Source organism: Aythya ferina (assembly GCF_964211825.1).
Source record: "Aythya ferina genome assembly, chromosome: 4".
NCBI lineage: Eukaryota > Metazoa > Chordata > Aves > Anseriformes > Anatidae > Aythya > Aythya ferina.
This window is the reverse complement of record NC_140300.1, coordinates 24,772,300-24,790,475: the sequence shown is the minus strand read 5'-3', so window position 1 is coordinate 24,790,475 and position 18,176 is coordinate 24,772,300. Positions and strand designations below refer to the sequence as shown.

General features: G+C 45.4%; 1 protein-coding gene across 17 annotated transcripts in view; it reads left to right on the top strand.

Annotated features, from left to right (window-relative positions):
- APBB2 (amyloid beta precursor protein binding family B member 2) overlaps window positions 1-18,176 on the top strand; it is a 159,618-nt gene that overhangs the window by 33,582 nt on the left and 107,860 nt on the right. For all 17 annotated transcript variants that reach the window (XM_084516510.1, XM_084516503.1, XM_084516506.1 and 14 more), the window contains one exon: window positions 14,972-15,070. The gene's annotated coding sequence lies outside the window, so the exon portion shown is untranslated. The remainder of the gene's footprint in view (window positions 1-14,971; window positions 15,071-18,176) is intronic.

The following is an 18,176-nucleotide window of genomic DNA, read 5'->3' as shown; positions in this document are numbered from 1 at the left end:
TGTGGTGCGTGTTACTCCTTAGCCTGCAGTTTTGCTCAGTCTCCAGTTTATTGTTGTTACCAGTCGTTCCACCAAACAGCAGCTAAATGGGCCGCTTGGGAAGAGCTGCTCTTGTTGCAACCATTTATAGGCGCCTGGGTTTGCTGTGAGTAAAATTAATGGAAGCTTTGTGCTCCACTCAAATGGAGCCAAATTTATTACCTCCTAACCTTCCAAGGGATACAAGTAAAACTGCACATAAGTTACACACTAATTAGGGCTTCATGATAAAACAAAACAATCTTTATATAGCTTTTTTTGATATAAAGTGCCTTACCTGGACCTGAAATGAAGGAAACCTTAAGAACAAAAAATGTGTAGCTTATGTTTACTAATGATATCTACTTGTGTGTTGTGTTTTATCAGTGGATCTGGAGATGTCATGTGGGCTTCCAGCAGCTTATCTCGTCCTGTAAGTTAGGGGTTAAGAGCACCAGAAGCTGTGCATTTCTAGGCAGCAAGTCGCATTACAGGGGGAGGTGACAGCAGGTGCTTGGCTCAGCTTCCCTGCCTTGTGGGCAGGTCTGGCTGAAGTCCTGAAGATGCTTCTGATCTTGCAGGGGTTTGGTGTGAGAGTTGTCAGTCTGCGGCTCCTCTGACTGCCTGCTGAGGCTTTCTTGCTTGTGAGCAGTAGGTGCCTTTGTTTTTCTGTGGCTTGTACCATATCCCATTTGCTTGGTTATCACTTTGTTGTACCCTGCTGTTGTCCTCTGGGTGGAAAATTGTGGAGAGAACTCAATTCTGTTTCTTATGTACAGGGCAAATCTAAATGGAGGGTCCATAAGCAGTGTCAAAAAGAGTTATTTAAAGGATGTTAGGTGTTATCTCTTCCAGATTGTCTTATCACATCTGTCAAGAAGCCACGGGTGCTATTTGTGGTGCTTGTGTGTTTTAGTAGGCGTCTTGCCCATTTGACAGCAAGCATGGACAGTTTGTACAAGGCTACTCTCACTGTTAATAGTGAAAGAAAATCCTTGGTCTTCCAGTTCTGAGCTCTCACTTTGTGTTTGGCCTCAGTTACCATTTTTCATTGACCTAATATTTAAAGAAATCTCTTGAAGTGGTACTAGTTCAGCTGGATCCAAAAAGAAGTTTAGGTGCCTGTAAGTACCCGGCAGTTGGAGCTAACTAGTAGGAGCACAGCTTGCACAGCTGCACGGTTGTAGATATTTACTTGAGAGCAGTTCAGCTTAAGGAAGGCTGAGGCTTGCAGGAATTACCATGTCCTCCCTTTATGTTTGGGGAGATTAAAGGAAATGTATTATTGCTGCTAAACTACGTCTGTGAAGAAAGCATGGAGTCTTTAGAAACAAATTTTAAGTGCAAAAGAAGAGTTTGATCTTCTCGTGCTCTCAGGTAAAATAAATTCAATTGTTTTAAAACCTCTATAAAAAAAGCTCTTTCTTTTTTCCCGCCTGTAACCACTGTTTCCATGTTTCCCCCCTGAAACCATGTCTTGTCTTCAACAGTTATTTGCAAAAGAACTGCATTTGTTGTAAATAAACAAAGGCAATAGAGTATTTTAAATTGTTCTGGTGCCTCAGATCTTCATCAGGAAGAGAGGGGCTTTTTCTAAGTTGGGATAGATGACACCATCAGTTGTGTTTTGTGCAATTTGTTAATTTCCAAGTAACAGTTGTACCTTCTTAATGGAAAACCGTAGATGACAAAATTTCTAGTTGACATTTTAAACCAGACCTCATAGCTGGAGAGGAAACATGGCATGTTTGGAAAAAGCATGCCGATGCACTGCGTTTCTGAGCAGATGCCTCCTGTTTCAATGTAGGTTAAACTCTCCAAGAACAAGTTTTGAAACAGGTTTTGTACTGAGATTTCGCCTTGTGTTTTACTTTATATCCATGGCTCTTGGAAGATGCAGCACAACATACAGTCTAGTCTGTGACTGTGGCAGCGAGCCCCCATGTCAGCAGTGCAGAGTATCTATAATATCTATGGTAATTGGCAGCTCTGACAGAAAAAAACACGAAATAGATGGCATGATTTTTAGTCCTCTGTGAATTCTAATTCTTATTTTCCTGTTGAATGACCTACAGTTTCTTGTGTTTTTTTTTCCCCTATGTTTTTGACCCTAACAAAGTGATTAATATATGGGTTGCTGGTGGCTAGACTACCTACAGTATAAGAACAGTTTGGCTTATAACTTGTTGAATGGCACTGGGGCTTAAAAAGGCTAGAAAACTGCAACCTTGGCCAGTGAGAGTGCCTGGCCTCACGTCTGGCAAATGAGCTGGCTGGGAGTGAACTTCGGAGGAACTGCGGAGAACAGCCCAACTTGAAGAAAACCAAGAACGTCACTTTCTTTAAAAGGTATCCCTTCAGAAGTCTTCTAGACTATTGCAAAGTCAGCAATAATCTGCACCCAAATTACTGAATAAAGATGTTTTGGGTCATTTCTCACTGATATCTTCTTTTGCTACCCTGGCAAGGTGTGCTTTTGTCTGGGCACTTCATCTGCTACTGCATGCAGAGATGGGAGTGCTGCTCTCTGCCTCACCTGCAACAGAGGTAACGTGCCAGATGACTCACTTCATATTTATTTCCTCTCCTGGGGCCTGTTTTATTTAAGCCATCAAAATAGAAATCTTTGCTTGGCTTACACAAAGCAGAGTCACTTCCTTTCCTAGCTGTCAGGATTCACAGAATTAGCCCAGTTACGTTTTTGGGCCATTACAAACCTGCTTGTGAAAAAGAAGGCAAGTGCTTGTGTGGTGTGTGTATTTTGTGTTTTTTTTTTGTGTTTTTTTTTTTTTTTTTTAACTGTTCTTTTCATTGTGAATTTCTTGCACAGAAGTGGGAAGAGAAGCTGCTGCTGCTTCTGCTTTTTGGTCTGTCTACTCTCCAAGTGCTTCTTCAGCCTGAGGCAAGCTGCTGTGGCCGACCTACGTTAGATGTGAGGTGGGCTGCTGTGTCCTCAGCTGAAGCTTAAGGTTTAATCGTAGAGCAGAGTGCTTGTCCTGGAGTAGTTATGGATTATTTTCTAACTGGAAATAGGCTCGATATTTTATTTCTTTTAATATTCTGTTTTGAAGTTAGAATCACAGAATCACAGAATTTCTAGGTTAGAAGAGACCTCAAGATCATCGAGTCCAACCTATGACCTAACACTAACAGTCCCCACTAAACCATATCCCTAAGCTTCCTCTAGAAGCAGAGGCAGAAGCAGGATTAATTAGAAGGATGGTCAGTAGCACCCCAGGGGGCAGGTGGCAGATGGCTCCTGGCAGGAATGTCCTGAGAACATGAAGGTGTTCTCTCAAACCAGGTTTTTAAACACACATCTATCTCGGTGTGTTATATGTAGGGTCTGTTGTGGGTTTTTTAAATCCATTTAGTGCATTGACTTCTCTACAGATTTGATAGCTTGTGTGCACAGAATTGAAAAGAAATGTAACAAACAACACCACTGGTGTTAGTGGTGGAAGCAACGGGCAGAACCCACTGGTTTCACTAGGCATAGATTTTGTCTGCTAATTGCTGCTGCAAAGAGGTTCCTCCTCTGGCTTGTACCAAAGCACTCTGCGCTGATTTGGGACCATGCTTAAATCAGTGTGATGGAAAATCCCTCTGCCAGTAGTGCTTTTTAATTCCCTCAGGAAGGGATGCAGAACTCCCTGGTCTCTGTTATGTTTTTTAATCTTTGGCTGTCTTTGAACTGCAGTGTTGGTGCCTTCATCAACTTTTATCTACATTTTGACTCTAATACTGTAGTGACTGTTGCATCAGCTATTCAACTTGCAGTAGCACTGTCACCTCTTTGCCAGGTAAGCATTTTTCTGACCAGGTATCCAGTGTACAGGGACTCCTGTGATGCTTCTCTAAGCAAAACCCCATTGCTGCCTGCTGCACTCCACCTCCTGCACCTGATGAAGACCGCAGGACTTCTGGGCATTGCCCAGCTGATGCTTCTGACATAAGGTCTCTCTCTAACAAATGCTTCTTTGCAGCTTGTTACCACGGGCTGTGCATGCTAGTTTCTTTTGGAGGGCTTTTGCTCTTTTGCTTAGGCAGATGTTGGGGTCACCCTTCCCGTGTGAGCAGGGCTGTCTGTGGCAGCTGCTGTGTCCTCCGTCTGGACCTTCAGAGGACGAGGACCTGTTCTGCTGTGCTGAAGTTAGGTCAGGTTCCTCACTGCCTTTCTCTGAACGCTGTCTGGTATTTATTCAAGCCCCTCTGTGTGTTCCTGTGAGCTTCGGGGAAGGCTGCAGTGAGAATCCCCCCTGCAGTTCATTAAATCACTAATGAATGATGGAAGCGCGGTTGGCCAGGATGTGAGTCAGGCGCGGTGGTGAGGTTACGTGTGTCATCTGAGTCACTGTGCTGGTGCTGCTCTTGGCCTGTCCCCGGCGTTAGGTCTGACATCTTTCAGTAAGGTTTAAAGGCGTGGTGAAAGATTACGGGCACGGTTTCACATCGCTTCAGTCTGCTCCAAAGTCAGCGTTACGGCTGTTACCGACAGCAGCTGGTGAAGGCTGTCCCTGTTCTTCACACTGCTACAGCACACCTGCTCCTTGTCCCTTGCACCCTCGTGGCCTCCTGTACAAGCTGAGTGGTTTGATGACCCAGCTGAAAACTAACCCCTCAGAGAAGAGGAGAGCTTTTGGTCTTGCCCAACGTGGATCCAACCCATCATGGGAGCCCTGGAGCCAGCACAAGTCAGGAGGTTGACCCTTAAGAAACTATTGGATTCCTGCACTGCCTGCTCTGTCCCCACGAAAAACCATCACCACAGCCCAGCTCTGGACAAGGCATTGCTTTGAAATCTCCTGCCTGGAGCGGGGAGAGGGATTGCCAGCAAGAGGGGAAGAGCACGGGGGTGGGCAGGCTGGGGGTGGTGGTGCTTGGACTTGAAGCAGCCGCAGCCAGCATCCTTCTGGCGGTGTCACTGCGGTGAGACAGCTGAGCTGCTCCAAAGGCCAGCTGCTGCTGGGAGGGACAGGTGGCTTAAATCAGCGTGGATGTGAAACCCTACCATGGCGTGAAGCATTTGACTTGGCTGGCTGTGGAACAGCAGCGTTCATTTTGTGCAGCTGAAGGTCTGTGAAACGATCCCTGAAGCTGAGGTGAGCACCGCACGGTCATACTCAGAGTTCATGTCACTGGGTCCGGCACTCTTTATTCCATTTAAATTCTGCCTACATGAAGTAGGCAGAATTATTCCATCATATTTCCAGCTTTTATTTATGCATGTAGTAAGCTGAGCATAAACTTAAAAGCTATACTAACTTCCCCTGTCTTTACTTGACTGTAGGAGTAAGTTGATTTTTACATGAAGATTCAAAGTTGGGTGTCCTTGCAGGCATCTAAAATGTGTGTGCAGGTCCATGCACATATCTGTACGTACATTTGTAGTCCTGCAAACACACATCCTTGCTTTCAGAAGGAAGTCTTGGAGCCACTGGCTCTGTTGTAGGAAGCTGGCTGTGCTCAGTATTCCTCGTTGGGTAAACTGCGAACAATGGGAGCTGTTCCTCCTGGCTGCTGAGGGCTTCAGCTGAGGCTGCTCATTCTCATAATGTTTCCTGGCAGCTTTAGGGTTTTTTTTTTTGTTTTTTTTTTTTTTTTAAGTGTCTGGTACAGAGTTGTGATGTTTTGACTTACAGCCACCTCTCTTAAGTCTCGGTGCTGCTGTGGCCAGGGACTTTCTTCCTAAAGGTGCGATCCTGCACTTGTCTCTGAACCCACCAGAGTACCTCTTGGAGGTGCCATGGCTGAGGGGAAAATACTCCTAAGCCAACAGGATTTCAAATCTGATTTTTCAGTTCTGGCAAGACCTCATGGAGATTCTGTGAAATCTGTCTGGGTTCTGTGAAATTAGTGGCTAAACTCCAGTTGTTTTACGGGAGCCTTCCTCAGACTTCTGCATTAGTACATCAGCTCAATTAGATTTATATATTACATGCTTTTTTTTTTCTTGTTGTAGAGCAGCTTCTTTTTAATTTTTTATTTCATAATACTTGGCATCTTTGTCACAGTTTAGCCTGAAGATCAATACGCAGAAAGCTCCCTGTCAAAACCTGCATTGTTCTCGTGCTTCTGGTTGTTATTGGTACTTGTTTAATGAGTCTGGCCCCTCTGCCTCTGGTGTAGAGGTCACATTTTTGCAATATTGATTAACTTAACCGTTTTGAGTAAATTTTACAGCCCCTGGCTGCTGCTGACCCTAAATTCCTGCAGCACCTCCAAGCAAGATGCTGAACATAGTTTGCATTCCTGGTGCGGCACAAATGGGTGTGCTGTCAGTCGGTGGGTGCTAGGACACAGCACGGCAGTGTGCACCCAGGAAAATCCTTTATTTGGAAAAAAATCAGTTGAATTTACTGTGGAGCACTGCATTGGTAGGTGAGATCCTTCTTGCTGTGGTTATGAGTGATGCTCTTTGGTTTCATATGGGCTTGGATGGCTTTGCATGAATTGGAAATCTTGAGGTGAGTGCTAATCAAGGCCTTATTAAAAACAAGGGGGTGGCAGGAGATTTTAATCCTTTCTGGCTGCGAGAAGGGAGCAAGGGTGAAGGAACATGATCTGGGTGAATTTAATATTCTTTTTATTGTAGCTTCCTTCTGGAGCACGTGGTATTAGCTGCTGTCAGGTCTGTCCTGACGTGGTATTTCCTCTGTTTTAATGAAAGCGGTTGTAGCAGCGTGCAGGGCATTTTACTGGAGACACAACAATATTGCAGCAACGTATTAATTCTGACGTTCCACTTTTTGGAATAGACCTGAAGTGTAACTATAACCATGTGGCAGTGTGTGTGTAATGTCCTGTGGGAAAACTTCCTTCCCCTTCAAGAGGAAGTTCATTTAGAGACTTTTGCTGTAATGAAGACGTAGCCGCCTTGTGTCCGTGGGATTTTAGTTAAAAATACCCCACCATGCACCATTTGCTAATGAAATCTAGGTCTTGAGACCTTAGGAATGGAGAACCTGAAAAGAACCAAAATGAGCACACTTTGGGCATAGTATAAATCTAATTAATCTGCAGCCTTACTGTTGTTAACTTGTTAAAGGCATTGGTAGTGCTTGTCTTTTGAAAGAGCTTCCAAAGTAAGCAACTTCATTCCTACTCTTTTGAATAAATAAAAAGATTTATTTTTTTTTAGTCTCGTCCCTAGTTGGTATATCCTGACTTGTGAGCACACATTGTGTTTTTTGTCCGTATCATACACCAGCAGAAGTCATTACTGAGAAGTGTTAATTTTTGGTAACAAGGCAGAAGCACTGAATGCAGGCCTGCAGCACGTCGTTCTTTGAATATCATGCATTGTCTTTCAGATGAATTAAGAAATTGCGTGTTACACAATGCAACTTGGCTAAATTTAAGGGAATAAACTTCTGAAGCCTGTAGGATTAAGGAAAACTTTGTATAATTTATGGCAAAAGCTTCGTGAACGCTCTCCTCAAGTCAGAAGTAATCCTAAGCTCAATGCCAAGTCGTTGTCTAAACAGGAAGCAAGCGCACTATGCACAAATAATGTCTCCATTAAGTACCAAATTTCTGTCATCTTGCAGTTTACTCTTTAGGCATTGGTTTTCATGACTTTTTTTTGTAGCTGATGCTTTTATATCTTTCGTCTTCCTAATTTCTCTTCTATGGAAAGCGTATTTTCTCCTGGTGGTGCTACAAGAGTTGGTCAGTGTTTCTGCAGTGTTTCTGCCAGTGGCCTCCAGTTGGTATATTTAAAATCAACAAACAAATAAAACCTAAAAGCATACACTAGTGAAGAGGTTTCAGTGTCAGAGCAGATCCTATGATGCAATAAGATGATTTTTTTTTTTTGTAGGTGATCAAAAGGTTGACCTTTCTTTTCCTCAGGCTGTTGTTCCACTGATAGATCTCCCTGTCAGAGATAAGGAATTGAGCATGTACTTCAGAGCACTAGACCCGTGGCCTTAACTAAAAATAAATAAATAAATAAATCTAAATATATTTATCTTGGTTGGAATTGTGAAATCACAGCTGCTGTATTTTTTTTTTATCTGCTTTACTTCCTGGAGAGATCAACCCTGGATGGTGAGTCAGCTCGCTAGCAAAAATGATTAATCGAGCAATAAGCTAAATAAGGACTTTCCTATTAACCACAAGCTATTCTGAGCAAGAAATATTCCCAGTACTCGCTGACCCTGTTTTGTTGGCTTTTGTTTTATTTTTCAAATTAAAATCGGTTGTTTTATTTGAGGTAATGGAGGTGGGACAGGTCTGGTAGTTAATTCTAACAGCAGTTCTGCCTTAATTCGACTGAGCACATGGATAAGTGATGCATCCCAAATCCTTCATAGCCTCGCAGAAGATCTTTTATGGTGTAGAAAAAATGTGATGTCTTCTCCCCATTCCTCCTGAACAGAAATGGCCAGGGCTTGTAAAGAGAAGAGAAGATCCCCTTTTGCAGCTGAAAGCTCCTCGGCAAGAAGTTCTGGACGTGCTGTCCTAGCACGCAGACTCGGTATGGTTTCTGTTAGCACACTGCAGAAGTTGCAGTTAAGGGTTCTGTATTGGCTGCTGGCTGGCTTTGAAGCCAAATTCAGGAGGGCTTCTAACAGCATCATTAACATTGATTATGACTAAAACGGGAGAGAGACCTGAACCTTTTATTTTGCATTTTTTCATTGTGCTCATTCGAAGTGCAGTCTGAGAGTCTGCCTGAACTTTCTCAAGTCTCTTCTTGGGCAGATTTGCCTATATAGATTTCTTGAATATATGAAAATAAATGTAAAAGAAACAGCATGAAATAATGCAGATGTGAGACAAAGACGCTCTTCTAATGGCATAATAAATATGTGGAGTGAGTGGATGCCCAGGCTGATGTGAAAACAGCAAAGGCCAGCAGTACTGGCAGAGGGCCTGGCCAAGCAAGATGTGGAAAGGCAGAAAGTTGCAGAGGAGCCAGGCTGGCATTGCTAAGTGCCTCGTGGTGAAGCACATCTCTTGGGAAACGTGGACTGAGGAGTACCTGGTTGGGAAAAATGTGTTTCTGGCTCGTGGAGCTCCTGCGTTGAGCAGATGTAGTATTAAACATCACCTGGTGAGAGGGTACAGTGCATCCTGCTTGTGTCTCCGGCTCTTCCCCAACAGCCCATCCTGTTTTGCTGGGTTTGACCTGTGAATGGATGCGTGGAATGGGAAGGGGAGAGAAAATAATGAAAAAACGTGGTGTGCCCTGAGGGGGGAAAGGATGGCTTAGGCTAAAATGCTGCCTCCGTGTCCCATGGGGATGATATGTGGTGGAGTGACTTCATCTCCTGCATTATTCATCACCACTGGCTCCTGCTGTGCCGTGGGTGTTTATCACATGAATAGCAGTGCTGTGGCTTGCTGCAGAAAAGGTGTGTGTGACCTGAATGCTCATCGCCCTCAGGTCTTTCTCCAAGTGACAGATAAGACCTGGTCTCCAGGCTGGTATGTCTGCTGAGAAGTTGAATCGTTTGGAAATGTTTTTCTCTCCAGCAGCTTCTGGATGAACATCTTTAGTTGCCTCTAACCTTGTGGTTTACCCTCTGTCCCATATATTGGCATGAATTCTCAGGCTTTCAAGTCCTTCCTTAAAATTTGATGCCTGTGTGAAAGTAAGTTGGCTTCTTAACATGTAGCTGGAAAAAAGCTCAGCTAGGTAAGTTGCACACCATTGTGTGGAGGGTTAAGGGTAAGATCTCTGAGAGGAGTTCCAGGCTCCTTTGTTTTCAAATACTGAATATGATTTCTTTCCACTTTTACTTTTTCTCCTTCTCTTCAGCTCCTCCAGCTTAAGCGTTTTCAAAGCACACTCATGTTGCTGCTTAAGTGTTAGCAGCAAATCAAACATGTGGCCTCTGTCAATTGTAAAGCTTGGGTCAGGAGAGATAAGAGAACAGAAAACACAACCTGATTGCCATCCACCGGGGGGAAAACAGAGGCTGCAGTGGTGCTGGGGCTGTGCCCTGCCAGTCGCCGTGGAGCACTACACATGTACCCTGTGGGGATTGTGCTGTGCTTCTTGGCATGGTAACCAAGTACTGCCAGCCTCAGCCCAGATGTCTGCTCAGACAGTTTCATGATAGCAGCCACTTGTCTCTTCTGTCTGGGTTCTGCTGCAGGCTGAGCAGCAGTCGTGGCTGTAGCAATGCTGAAAGGTGGAGGAAAGGGATGGGTTTGGGGACGGAAAGTTGGGAGAGAAGGGTTCATGCTGCCTGGGGGGATGCTGTGTGCACTGCAAACCCATCTCAGGGCATAGGAATTGTGTGCGGGACACTTCTGGGCTCTCCTTCCCCCACCAACGGGTCTGCATGACTAGATTGCACCTCCTTGGTGTGCAGGATTCCCTGGGTTTTGCCTGGAGGGTGAAGTCCCTGCTGTAGGGCATGGTGCAGCCCCTCAGGCAGCATCACCTTCATGTGGACAGAGCCGCAGTGCTGCCTGGAAAACAACTGGTGGTTTTATTTTAGAGGCGTGAAGGAAGAGCACAAGGTAGGCAAGGAAGTTCTGGGTAAGAAGCTTAAAGTAAACATGGGAAGAAATATAAGGAGCAGCTCGTGCTGGAGCTGGAGCACGCTGAGAGGCAGCTATTTGAGCAGCAGACTCGTCCTTTGCCCTGGGCAGGATGCGAAGCACATCTGGCAGTTGCCAAAATGAGGATACAGATTCGGTCCAGAGCAGCGTGAAAGGCAAGTTTGTTAGTCTGCCCTTTATTCCCCTTGTCCCTTTGTGCAAAACTCTAAAAAGGAAAAGCCAAAACCACCTTCCAACTTCCACTTCAGACGTTTTTCATAGAAAGATTCACTCAAATGGAGGAGATGGAACTGGGTATCCGTCGCGGATATCAAGCCCTTCTCTTCTCCTTGTCCCTTCCGTGGTTGACATGCCTTGTGGGGAGGCAGGAGATCCATCCCCTCGTTCAGTCCTGGCCCAGCAGGACCTTACCTTCCTCTCTGCCCTTTCCACAAGCATGTCCTGGCCCTGTGGCATGGCACAGGGGGCTGCTGGAGCCCTCCCTGCGGAGGGAGCTTGGTGATGGGCTGCTCATCTGGGTGGGTGAGAGCTGGCTTGCAGCCCTGGCACGTAATGTAGAGCTTATATTTCAAAAAGTCTCATAATTCCTACAGGTAGGATTAGAAGGTCATTGCCCAGAATGTTTTTCTAACCAGGAAGGGGAAGGGTGGGGCCCCTCCTGCAAATAATGGATTACCAAATCTCTTCATTTTTGTTGCACTTCTCAGAGCTCATAATTAATGCAGCGCCACACAAGTTTCACTTGTAGCCACTAATTGTGAAAGAAATGCTCCTGAATGCGCTGAGATATGATGGGATAAGTGAAAGTCTCCCCTCCCACTGCATCTTCCTGACCTTCAAAAACTTGGGAAGGTAAAATGCCATCTAAATGATGCTCTCTTACTTGCAGCCCTCTAGGGCACTCAGTGAATTAATGTATAAGATGCTCCCTTCTATGGATTTGGCAAAATCTGCTGTCAAAGAAGGTAAGATTTCTTTGCAGACAAAGGAAGGTAGATACTAAAAACGTCAGGAAAATCTTGAGGCAGTGACAGCAGCTTTCTCCCCTACCCCCTTCTTAATGACTCTTTTACCCTTCAGCGTGTCATCAGCATCCTTCACTCGTGTCAGACTGAAGCACAACTTGTTAATACAACTGGCACTTTCCTTGCTTTAAGAAAATAGTAATCTGTGTTTGCTTGTTTTTTTAACTATTTCCACGCTAAGGGCCCTAGAAACAGCAGAACAAAACTCAGCTCCTCCTTCTCTTTTTCTTTTTGAGAACCTCCAGCAGCCTGTGTTTGTGGGGTGGTTGCAGGTGACTTACCGGCGGGCTAATGGTCTGGAGTTAGGCACTGGTAATTGGCTTTCTGGAAGGAAAGAGAATAATCCATCCCTAAAATAGATGACCACGTTGTACTTATTAAATATTGATGTTGTGCTGGACTCTTCCTATTCCAGTATTTTTAAACTGGGGGAAAGAGGTGGAAATTTTAAGAAGTGAGATCCTTCACTCCCTGTTTAAAAGACGCCTAAGGCAGAGCTCCCAGTCTGATAACCCAGCTGCAGCGTGTCTGCGTGTGCAGGGGGCAGGCTGGAGCACGATACCTGGTACAGGGTTTGTAGTGATACAGTTCATTCATCACTATGAGATGAATACTGTACATACGTAATATATATTTTCAGTCTCCATACATAAATTAATGTGTGTTTCAATTCCATGCCACGCATGTGGCCTGCAGTGGGGCACGGGGGGGAGCTGCGGTGGTTCCTTGCTCACGAAGACCTGCTTAGCCTCAGGAAGGTGGCTTTGGTCTGATGCTGAAGCTCACGGGGAGTCTTCATCAGCTAGATGTTACTTCTACAGCTCTCTCAAAACAAAGTGAGGTTTGTGCTAGCATCTCAACAAGGGTGATAGCTCCCTGATCCCTTCCTTGCCAGCTGGTGTTTCCTGCTTGTTTTTTTTATTTCTAACTCAGGTGCTGTCATGTGCACGAGGCTGTGCTGCGTGGTGGCACCTGTGAGGCTAGCTGAGGAGTGAACTGCAGGTCTGTGTCCCATGGAAATCCAGCAACATCTAATTCTGTTTCAAGTGTACATAGCTGTCACTCTGTCTTTGCAGAGGAGGGAGATGGGGACTATTTGGTTTTCTGCACTTGCACCTAGATCTGCCTCAAGCAGCCAGTTGTTTATTTCGCTAATTGAAACAGTGTGTGCCTCCTTTGTCCTTTGTGGGCGTTAAGCATCTGCTGATTCATTTCTGAAGGATGCTCTCCGTGCTTGCATGTTATCTGCCTTCCAATTTACCGCTTTTAATCAAGTCCTAAATTAATTATTCTCGTTCGTATAGGTTTGGGAGACAGCTTGCTGCGCTGTTGGCTGTCTGAGGTTTTCTTTGAAACATTAAGTTATGTAAGTAGGAAGGGGGGAAAAAAACAAAACACAACAGGTCCTGTCTTCATCCCCCAGTCGTTGTTCTCCAATCTGCCAGTTTTCAAGGCAGGCAGCGTGGTGAGAGTGTGGGTGGGGAGGTGGACGTGTTGTGCAGGACGTGGAGAGCTGGGGAGGGCTGGGCTGGGTGAGCATCCTCAGCTGGGAAATAAAAAATGCTGGGGGTGCAGCAGCCCTGTGGCAGGAGCTGCTGGCAGCAGCAGTGTCTCCTTGGATCTGAAGTTGTTGAGGCTTTGTTTTGCACTTTCCTCCCAAGAGTTATTGAAGAATTTTCCAAGTAGTCTTTAAAGGCACAGTCACAGATCCCCTGTGCTGGGGAAGCTGTGGTTTAGCCATCATCTTCCTCCTGCGTCTTGCAAAGGGAAGGCAAGAAGAGAATTTGTCTCCTTCCAGGCATAAAATGCCTTTTGAGTTGTCTGGTTTTTATTGAATTAGCCACTGCTTCTGCTGCTGTTACACTAGGCTTGGTCTAAAGCAAATTAGGTTTCAGATATAGGATGAAGAGGGTTAATTATAACAACGGCCACACCAGCATCTGTTTATCTCAGGAAGAAACCCTTAGAATTATTAGGGAGGAAAAAAACCTAGCCTGTGTGCCCAGTCTGCAGAAGGTTGGGGTCTTAAGGCTTACCCCAGGAAGGTTTGTTCATATGAACCCTGTGAATCTCAAACAGAAGCAAGTGCCCACTTGCTTGGCTTTGCTGGCACGAGGGTGTTCACATAGCACGTTCTGTCCCTCTCAATGAAATCGGATCGTCTGGTACAAAAGTCCACACAACTGTGCCCATTAAATTGGGTTAGAACATTAGGCTAATGAGCACGAAGCATTGTTCTGCTTCCTTCCTGCCCACTGGAAGAGGTGGCAGGTTTTTTTAATCTGCTTCATTATTGCAATAAAAATGAGTATATTTTCTCGATTCCTTCAAAAAGCTTTAAATTTTAAAATTATTTTTCATTTGTTTACAAAAGTTTCAACTTTTAAGCCTCCAAATGACAAATCCAATTTTAAAGAGAGCGTTTTTATCTCTCTTAAGTACCAAGACAAAACAGATCACTTAACTGGGATTTAGAGTTCTTGAATTCCTTTTAGAACAAGGACAGGAAAGAACAGCTCTCTTAAAATGGAATATAGTTTGGCTTGGTTTAGACTGGCTTTTGCTTTAATAAAAAAAATAAAATAAATTTGAAGCTTTACAGCAGATGAGATTTGTATCTGCAGTCTTGCATATTTATTTCCTCCAGATGGGGAGAGAAATATGAAGCTGAATAATACCTTGAATCCTAGAGCGTGGTTTGACAGATCTGCTGCCACTGACGGAGCATCTCCTGATGGGGAGATAACCTCGCTTCTATCACTATGTGGCAACAATTCCAATATATTTTTCAATGCCAAAATCCACAGCATTAACGTAATCGTTTACCAGAGGGCAGGAAGGCTGAGGTCTGACTGTGTTGTAGTGTACAGACTGCAAAAATGAATGATGTACTTGGTGTCTGCTGAACACAGGCTTAATGGTGAAGATTTTTGACTTTATTTTCTGAAGCAGGTTATGAATGTGCTGTTTAGTGAGGACTTCTTGCTGCTTTTTTAGTAATTTAGGGCTCTTCTTCATCTAAAGGCACTTTCTCACCAATATTCAGTGTTTATGCATGCCATCGTCCAACATCAGCTTATGACATCCGCCTGGTTTGTGAAGATCCCTGCACCATAATATAAGGATCCAGGGGTCTCTGCCTCTGTTCTGCTTTTACTTCTCCTGAGAATGCATTGCAGAATGCTGTGGTAGATTTTATGGGGCTAACTAGAGATGATGTTGGAGTTACTTGGTCACTTGCACTGCTTTTCTGGTTCCCAGGCTTGTGTCGCCTCCTGGTGCAGTGGAGGGTGGCTGTGAGCATTTGTTCCATTAAGCCTGACCTCCAGCAGCTCAGCAGTTCTCATTAATCCCTCCTTGGCTCCTCATAAACAAAAGCCCTAATATGCCACACTTTTGTTTTGCAGCTTTCCTCGTTTCTTCATTGTGACCTGAGAGGGTGTTGGTGCCAAGGTCTCGAGGACTTAGTACTCCAGTGCGGACTTCCCACCAGCGAGCTGGGGAGGGTAAGTCATCTGCTGTGGGTCCAGGGGCCTGCTGGGGTGGGGGAGCTCCTTCTGACCCTCTCATATCTCACATCTCAGGCACTGAGCTCTCAGACCTCTTCCAGCACAGCCAGGAGGTGCCTGTGTTTCTACGTATCGCTCACATTGTTATCGTGACATTTCTTAACAAAGATGTTCCAGCTCCTCTGTGACTCTAGCAAGAACAGTAATTAATTAGTCTTGCATATTGTAGGTTTTTTCAGCTGTTTGTGCAACAAAGCACTGCAGCTTTGCCTCCTCACTTGAGAAAGGGTTGTATGCAACAAAGGTGTGTTGTAGTAGTGCTCTTCCTCTGTGGTACCAGCAAATCTGCTAACGTGGACACCCCTGGTAGATTTCAGTGTACTTTATAGCAGGAGTGTGGCTTCCTGTGATGTGTTCAACAGTTCAGGGTGTGCTTTGAAGTGGGAGAGAGCCAGCATCAGCTGCTTTGTGTTACTGGCTGAGGCTATCTACGTGAAGGGACTTAGAAGCCTCTGACACCGTGGCTTTCCCTTCCACTGCAGCAACCTGACAGGCTGGGTGTGCTTCCCCACACCTGGCAAGCCATGGGGCTTCCCATCCTCAGAAGGAAGGTGTTTGAGAGGTCTGGCATTGTCTATCCATAAGGAGTGCTGATAGCTGGGAGGCTTGGGCTAAGCGTGTAGGTCTGGACTCCCTTTATGTCTTTAATTATTGCTGGAGTTAGAGCTATGAAGGTGCCTGATTTTTTTTCCCCATAAGAAGCCCAGGAAATCTGCTTTGAGAATACTGGCTCTTGTGAACTTCTTTCAAAACGGAGCTTTCTCCTTTGTTCTTCACAAGCCCTGTGTTCAGAATCTGACATCTGACTGTCATGTCACACTGCCATTGCTGCCCCCCTCAGGTTTCAGTGTACAGCAGTTATAGACTATAATTATGTGTGTATTTGGATTATTTACTCACTAAGTCATGTACTCACTACGTCAAACCATGTTCCCAGCTGTCCCTGGGCGCTGAGTAACCTGCTGGAGTTGTAGTACGCTGCATGCTGTCTCTCTCACGCTGTGCTGGTTGTAATCTTTGCCTGGGTTATGGTCTTCTTCAGTTGGGAAAGGATGGAATCTGGCTCTGGGAGCCTGGTGTGCAAGCCCTGGCTGATGGCTTCCTGGTTACATGCTGTACTTTCCTAATGAAGGTAACCCTAAGTAGGGGAGTTTTGGCATTTATGAGCCAAAGACTTGCGCTTGGCACATTCAGTAGCAGAACGGGAGGAAGAGCTGGAAGGCACAAATCGTAGGAATCCTGCCTTTGTCACATCCAGTGGCAGAAGTCGTGTTGCTTTTTTGACCAAAGCAAATAGTCACGAACTGATCCCCGTTGTGTGGGGGGATGCTGCTGCTGAATCCAGGGGTAAGTGGGTCTCCAGAGGAGGTGAAGCAGCTGAGGTTGCAATTTCCTGCTGGGGCACAGTGGTTATTTGTGCCCCCTTATTCCAGGCAGAGAGGAAAGACCTGGCCATGTGATCTTAATAATTTGGAGAACAGTGTTTTGTTTAGCTGTTTCTTGCCTGGTCTAACTTTTTTTTTTTTTTTTTTGAGTTTTGAGATAATTTGGTTCTTTTTCTAACAGCTAGGAAACTATTAAGGGAGTCATGATTAATTTGGTCAGTAAATGTTCTTGGAGTTCCTCCTTGCTAATGAATGCTTTCAGACAAAGAAAAGGGAGGAAATAGGAGCTGAGCAGCAGTCTGTCTACCTCTGGTCTTATTAGCTGATAATGTTACTGTGGTCAAATTCTCGTGATGATCTAACGAGGAGGTGCTGGGATTTGGAGCTGTTGAGCTCCCTTTTCTGCCTCACATCAAGTTTTTTGTGTTACCTTGGAGCATTTGTGTGGTTTTGCTGCCAAAGGGAGTGCTCAAATGTCTGTACTTCCCCAGATTACTGACTTTTGACTTTGTTGATTGCAGCACTGCAGATTCCAGCAGCCTGATGGAGGCCTTCAGAGCCTCTGTGGGCCTGCAGCTCCGTGACCCCAGGTCCAACCAGGAGCAAGACTGAGCACGTAGTCCCACAGGAGCACAGCCAACCAAACACACTCATCTGGCTGCAGAAATCAACACAGGCAGGAACACTCAGCAGTTGTGCAAGCACAAACACAGCCAGTGCCCTCGCCCAGGCCCCTCTTGGGCAGACCAGGAGGAGAGCTATTAATGGGAAATAGGAGCACGTCCCTGGGGTCAGGGCAGGCCACAAGCACCCCAGGAATGTGCCTGGATCCCCAGCTGGAGGGTTGTGCAGCTGTGTGTGCTGTTGGTAATATTTACACATACACCATGTGTGCTATTTATGGTATTTGCAGGGTGCAGTTGAGTTTTAAAGAAGGAATTAGAGGGGTATAGAGGCAAAGGATGTAGGGAATGGCCAGAAGCACCTGATCCTTCTCGGGAAGGTGAGGCTGAAACATGTATGTTGAAACATGCCAGTTGCTTGCCCACTTTCCCCCAGCAAAATGGAGAAGTGTAAAGGTGAGAAGCCTTGGTGGGTCAAGGGCAAGTTGAATAGGTGAAGCCAAGCTGTGTGTGTGAGTTCCCTACTCCTGTAGGCAGTGACCATCTTCATTCTGAAGGGCTGACCTGGAGAGCTGCTGCCCTTGACTCATCTGAGGTCACATGCAGCCCCCATGGGGTTGAGGTTCCCCTGGGACAGCCCTGGCAGGGGCTGGGTTAGTGTCTGTGGGGTAATAGGGATTCCCTCACTTGCCACTGAACTTCTTTGTGTGTGGAGATAAGCTTTTTATCACGTAACCTAACACACAGCAGTTCTGATCAGCTTCACATGATGCTATGAGCTTTACTCCCAGGCACTTCATCTTCTGATAAAACACCCTGTAACCACAACGTCTTGTGTTTACCGCATGTGTATATATAATATCTGTGTTGAATATGGTTCTCTGTGGTTATTAAAAAGCAAAATACGCGTTTAACGTGTCTGTGGAACATGCTTTAAGGATCAAAGTCCATGCCAAGAACAAACTGTGTGTGGACACAGCAGTAGCTCAGGTTGTCTTTCAGGTGCATCAGCATCTTCCTCCGTGGCCCAGTGAA